We start from the raw sequence: 5,846 nt of genomic DNA, 5'->3' as shown, positions 1-5,846 counted from the left end.
CCGCGGGCTTCGGGCCGGGGCGGGGACGCGCCCGCGGGGAGCTCCGACGCGCGGACTGCAGCGGGGCCTCCGGGGCTCCCGGGCTCCGAGGCTCCTGCCGAGGCCCGGCCGGAGCGGGCGCAGAGGGCTCCGGAGGACTCCCGGGGCCTCGCAAACTTTTCCGCCTTGGGCTCGCGACTCGGGACTGAGAGTCACCCAGTTCGCCCAGGTACTGAAAAAAACCACAACCAGGAGAAATCTCTGCCCAGGCTGGGCTGGCCGGATTTTCCAAGTGATCATTTAGTGTTGGATGAAAAATTTAGACAGTCTACAGCACTTGTGAAATGCAGGCATCTGTGGAAAGATGCACTTTTATCTCCCAGGGAGGTAGAAAGAGGCTTACCATATCTTTTAAAGGCAGGATTTTCTTTGTTTATCGCTGAGTTTGCTTTTCATTGTATGTTAGATTAAGAAGGCTCTAACTTCTTAAGCATTTTAGGAGTACTATTTCTAAGAATGGCATAAACGGGGTCTGATGTTTATTGCACAACATGACGTTGTTTCAGATAGCTTTATCCACGGACGAGGTGAGCAATCATTTGATAAAACCTGGTAGAAAGTGCATCACCACAAAGGGTAAGTCACTCTCCATGTGTCCCATGTGTGGAGGAAACCATCTTCCTACATCTTGGTCTCTGTCACCACCTCTGTTCCTGTATTCCAGCTTCTAGTCACAGTGTGGTCATCTGATTTCAGCTGTAAATAAAAAATGCTGATGAAAAGTCCTTGTATTGTGCATTACATAGCCAGAATTTTAGTGACACAATTGATTGCATCATCTAGATCGGTTTGAACGGTAAAATTAAATTGTGAGCGCTTAAAAGTGTCATGAAGTAAATTCTCAGGCATATGTTTTACATATAATTTTGTGTGGAAAAGATGTGCTACTCACGGAGTAGTGAAGGAACCTTTTATTTGCACTGGGGAAGTTTTGAAAGAACGTTCAAGAGTAACAATTCATTATAAAATTTTGTTCAAACATACTAAGTATAATTTTGACACTTTGCTGTTAAATATACTAGAACTTAATTTTCAAATAGTATTTTAATCATTTGCTGATCATTTTCAGTGAACATTTTTAGAGAAAAGTTTGCCCAGATGTCACATTCTTAAAACCCTAACTGTGGTTACCATTGTCCCCTAAGTTTGCTGGACTCCTGCCAAGATGGTAAGGATTCTAAAAATGGGTGGAACCTAGTTCTTCAAGTTGTATTGACTGGTGTGAATACTTTGAGATTTGTACAGGTATATTTGATTTAGGACATTAATTTTATGAGTGATTCTTTTTGAAACTGTATACACACATGAATACATATGGCTTTTGTAGCTCTTATATCACACCTATAATCTATCATCTATCATCTATATAGTCTATCTTTCTACCTATCAATCTGTGTTATCTGTATCTATTTCCTGTCATAGGGGAAACCATTCAGGTAAATGCTGCTACACGTCCGTGCATTAAGAACAATTGATCTTAAAGATTAGAAGCTAAAAATAGTTCTTGTTAGGGTTTGTTATCCTTGAGAAGTTTACTTAAATACTGTTTCCTAACATATAGGTGAACTCTTTTTGCAAAAGGCCCAGGTTCAGTTCCCAGCACCCACGTGACAGCTAGTATCAGTCTATAGCTTCAGTTCCAGGGGATCCGGTGCCCTATTCTGACCTCCTTGGGCACTGCACAACACGGGTGCACTCACATACATGCAGGCAATACACTCGTACACATAAAATAAAAATAATAAAAATATTTTATTTATTATTCTTATTTTATGTGTATGGGTGTAATGCTTGCATGTATGCGAGTGTACCCGTGTTGCATAGTGCCTGGGGAGGACAGAAGAGGGCGTTGGATCCCCTGGAACTGGAGTTACGGATGGTTGCTAGCGGCCATGTGGGTGCTGGGAACTGAATCCACTCCGGGTCTTCTGTAAGAGCAGCCAGTGCTCTTAACTGCTGAGCCATCTCTCCAGCCCCTATACTTGAAGTCTTTAAAATAAAGCTTGAATCAGGGTGCCATATACTAATGATCTTAAGTACATATTTATCTATTAAAATGGACTGAATTACTTTACCTCTGGTTGACTACATCTGGCATTTTTGAGCTTCAATAATTTATCTTTAATACAGTAATCTCCAGATAAAACTTAGTTTGTCAAAATAGTATTTTGGTTTTCAGCACTTCAGTCCATTTTTCACAAGTTTGGGACTTTGAGAGCTGACCTCACTGACATGAGAGGTAAACCTCATGGAAGTTCTGAGCTCCCCTTTGTGAAAAATACCTTTAAGTGTTGGCAGTCTTTGTTTGATTGAGAGGGGCCTGTTGAAGTGATAGTACCCACAATTCAGTGCTGTGCTGTAGCCACTGTAAGGATAACAAGCTCTCTGACCTTTGGAATATTTCTTAATCACTTTCCCTAGGTGTTGCTGCTGCTTTCCAGCGTATGCATGAACATTAGAAATGGAGTAGTAACCTGTCAGACTGATTTTTTTGCTTTAATTTGTTAGCTATTACAGAAATATTTACATTTTCTTTTGCTCCAAATACCCTTTACATTGTTGCAAGTGGCATTACTGCTTACCCCCACTCCTCCTCTCCCTCCCCCTGCTTTTTACATCTAGAATTAGGGTCAGTTTTTCCTGTACACATTAAGAAGTTCCATAGAATTTACATTATGTCTTTTTAGCTTTAAAAATAATCACATTTGGCTGTGTGTGCTGGCGTACGCCTTTAATCCCAGCACTCAGGAGTTCAAGGCCAGCCTGGTCTACATAGTAAGTTCCAGGCCAGCTGGGGCTACAGGGAGACCATGTCTCAAAAAGTTAAAAAAAAAATCGCCTTTGAAATGTTTGACTAGGAAAGTCAAACTGACTTTTAAAAGCTAATGGAATCTTGGTCAATTATGATTTTAGTTTCATGGGAATTTTCCCTCTAAGGTCAGATGTGCCCTTACTTTGAACTCAGTGATACACAAAATCTGTACTTTTGCAACCACAAAACATGGAGAGCATTCCACGTAATTTGCAGTGTGGGCACCCAGCATGCTTTAGTATTTAGCTGGATTGAGGCAGTGTGCCATGCTTACAAAAATTGTTTCACAAACTGACAGCAAGCTGCTTCCGTCTTTGAACTTGTCTGTCAGACACAGGATAAAATGTCTTTTTACCTCTACTCCATGAAGTTGGTAAATGCTGTTTGCTTCCACTTCTGTTTGTATGGTGGAAGATTTAGAAAAGTAAAGAATGAACGTCAAGTACACTGGAAAACTTCATTTGTGTTGACTGTGAAGGTAACAAGGACGTAGGTTGGACTGTACCATAGTTCTCAGGTTTTGGGGAAAAAGTGAATATTTACAGTTAAGAGGGTATACTAGTGGAGATAATAGCATTATCAGTATCAGCATCTCCTTTGATAGATAATGCTAAAGAAATTATATCCTTCGAGGTCCAACTGAGATTAAAAAGCTCCCTAGCCAGATCCTGTATCAATCACCTGGCTTATTTGTTGATTGATTCTTAGAAAATTTTTAGTTGAAACTCTTATTATCATTTTAGTTGTGTGTTTGCATACTTTTTATGGTTTTAAAAATATTTCATTTTATTTTTTTGAGAATTTTGTTCATACTTGAGTATTGTATTTGCATTATTTCTATCCCTCCCAGCCCCCTTCAAATTCCTCCTGTCCCCCCTACTCCCTCTCAATTTCTTGTCCTCTTTATTAGTTGTATATACATACATTTATACATATATTATGAACATGCAATATACATAATACACACATACACACACACACACACACATATATATATAGAGAGAGAGAGAGAGGGAGAACTAGGTCCATTTACTGGTACTTATGTGTACCTGTGTTTAGGGTGCCCATTTGGGATTAGATAAACTCTCAGGAAGCTAATCCTGGAGGAGATGATTGTCCCTCCCTCAGCATCTGTTGATTGCATATAGCTCTGCCAGTTAAATTTCCCCCATTCACCTTGGCTTGTCAATTGGTTTTGTCATTATGCATATCTTGTTAGACTACCATACAGTGGAGATTTCATTCGTATAGTTTCCTATTTAGTATTTTCTGACCAAAACTCATAGTTAATTCTTTTTTTTTTTTTTTTTTTCGGTTTTTTTGAGACAGGGTCTCCCTGTAGCCCCAGCTGTCCTGGAACTCACTATGTAGACCAGTCTGGCCTTGAACTCTGGCCTTTGCCTCCCAAGTGCTGGGATTAAAGGCGTGCGCCACCACGCCCGGCTCATAGTTAACTCTTTTATCTTGATTCACTTAGCTCCATCTTTATCATTAAAGCACTAGAAAAGATCTACCTTGGAGAGCTTGGTCCCAAAGACATCATTCTCTTTTGTAGTGGTTACCTTCCAGAAGCATCACCTTATCCTATTTTCTTAAAAACAAAAAATGTCTCGGAGATTTTAGAGAAAGAGCATTAAAGAGATTTTAAAATACCTGAAGTTTAGATCACAATAAGGGTTTTAACTGAAACCTTACCAAAGAATTGGTTAGCATGTATGGCAGACACTTGGCTCTGCACCTCTGCTGAAGGTATCTGCTCAAGTCTTTTGCTCTGTGTTGTGTGTTGGTCCTGGAAGGATGTAGATACGAAAGTCATCCAGATAGAAAAGGACATGACAGTCATTGCCTCCTAAAGGGAAATGCTTGCTGGAGTGTGTGTACCTGTAATGCAGTCCTTTCTTACCATCCTTTTAGCTTCTTGTTTCCATTTCATTCAGGTTGTATGGGACAGTCTGTTCCATTTGATTAGCCCTACATACCTTCTGAAATGTCACATACCGTCGGATGTTTCAGTGTCCAGCACTAGCAGGACATCCATTCTTGAATTTTCTTAGCTATTCCCCCTCAGCACTTCAAGTGCTCACCTTCATCTTCTATGCAGTGTCCAATTCTTTAGTGATGTGAGTTTTTGTTTTTTTTTTAGTTTTTAAAAATATTTTATTATTTTCATTTTGTGTATGAGTGTATTGCCTGCATGTATGTAAGTACACCTGTGTCATGCAGTACCCCTGGAGGTCAGAGGAAGGTGTCAGATTCCTCTGGAACTGGAGTTAGCTGCCATATGGGCAGAACACTATAGAGGAACATGTGATGATGTAGTCAAAGTGCTCAAAGACCAGGTATGGTGGTACATACCTGTAATCTTAGTACTTGGGAGGTACAGGCTGGAGAATCAGGAGTTCAAGGTTATTGTCAACTATGTAGTGAATTCAAGGCCAGCTTGGGCAACATAAGATCCTGTCTTAAAAACAAAACAAAACAAAATATATATACATATATATATACACACATACATATATATATATATACACATACATATATACATACATATATATACACATACATATATATATATATATACATATACACATATATGTGCTCAAAAAGCCAACCAAGAATATTTTGTGTCTTTCAAACATGAAGGAAAAATAAAAGCAGAACCATATTCAGAATGCTCTAAAGTAGTGACAGTGTATAAAGTAATTTTATCCATAACATAAAGATTAAAAGAAGATACTATGAATAACTACAGCTAAAGTAAGTTGTCAAGGGATACACACTATGAAATGATGCAAATTCTAACATCAAAATAAAAAAGTGTGTGCCAGGCTTGGTGATGCATGCCTTTAATCCTAGCACTTGGGAGGCAGAGGCAGGTGGATCTCTGTGAGTTCAAGGCCAGCCTAGTCTACATAGCGAGTTCAGGACAGCTGGGGTTACAGGGATACCGAAAAAAAAAGTGTGTATATATGTGCATATCTTTTTTAAAAAAATC

The 5,846-nt window shown here is 39.4% G+C and overlaps 1 protein-coding gene across 1 annotated transcript in view; it reads left to right on the top strand.

Moving 5' to 3' along the window:
* The first annotated feature begins 36 nt into the window (after positions 1 to 36).
* Positions 37 to 5,846, top strand: part of Gpr63 (G protein-coupled receptor 63) — a 54,508-nt gene continuing 48,698 nt past the window's right edge. Inside the window, exon 1 of the mRNA XM_008839605.3 lies at positions 37 to 208. The gene's annotated coding sequence lies outside the window, so the exon portion shown is untranslated. The remainder of the gene's footprint in view (positions 209 to 5,846) is intronic.

Source organism: Nannospalax galili, unplaced genomic scaffold, assembly GCF_000622305.1.
Source record: "Nannospalax galili isolate Female #2095 unplaced genomic scaffold, S.galili_v1.0 scaffold78, whole genome shotgun sequence".
In the NCBI taxonomy this organism is placed as follows: Eukaryota; Metazoa; Chordata; class Mammalia; order Rodentia; family Spalacidae; genus Nannospalax; species Nannospalax galili.
Note: the sequence above shows the minus strand (reverse complement) of the source record. Positions and strands in the feature narration are given on the sequence as shown.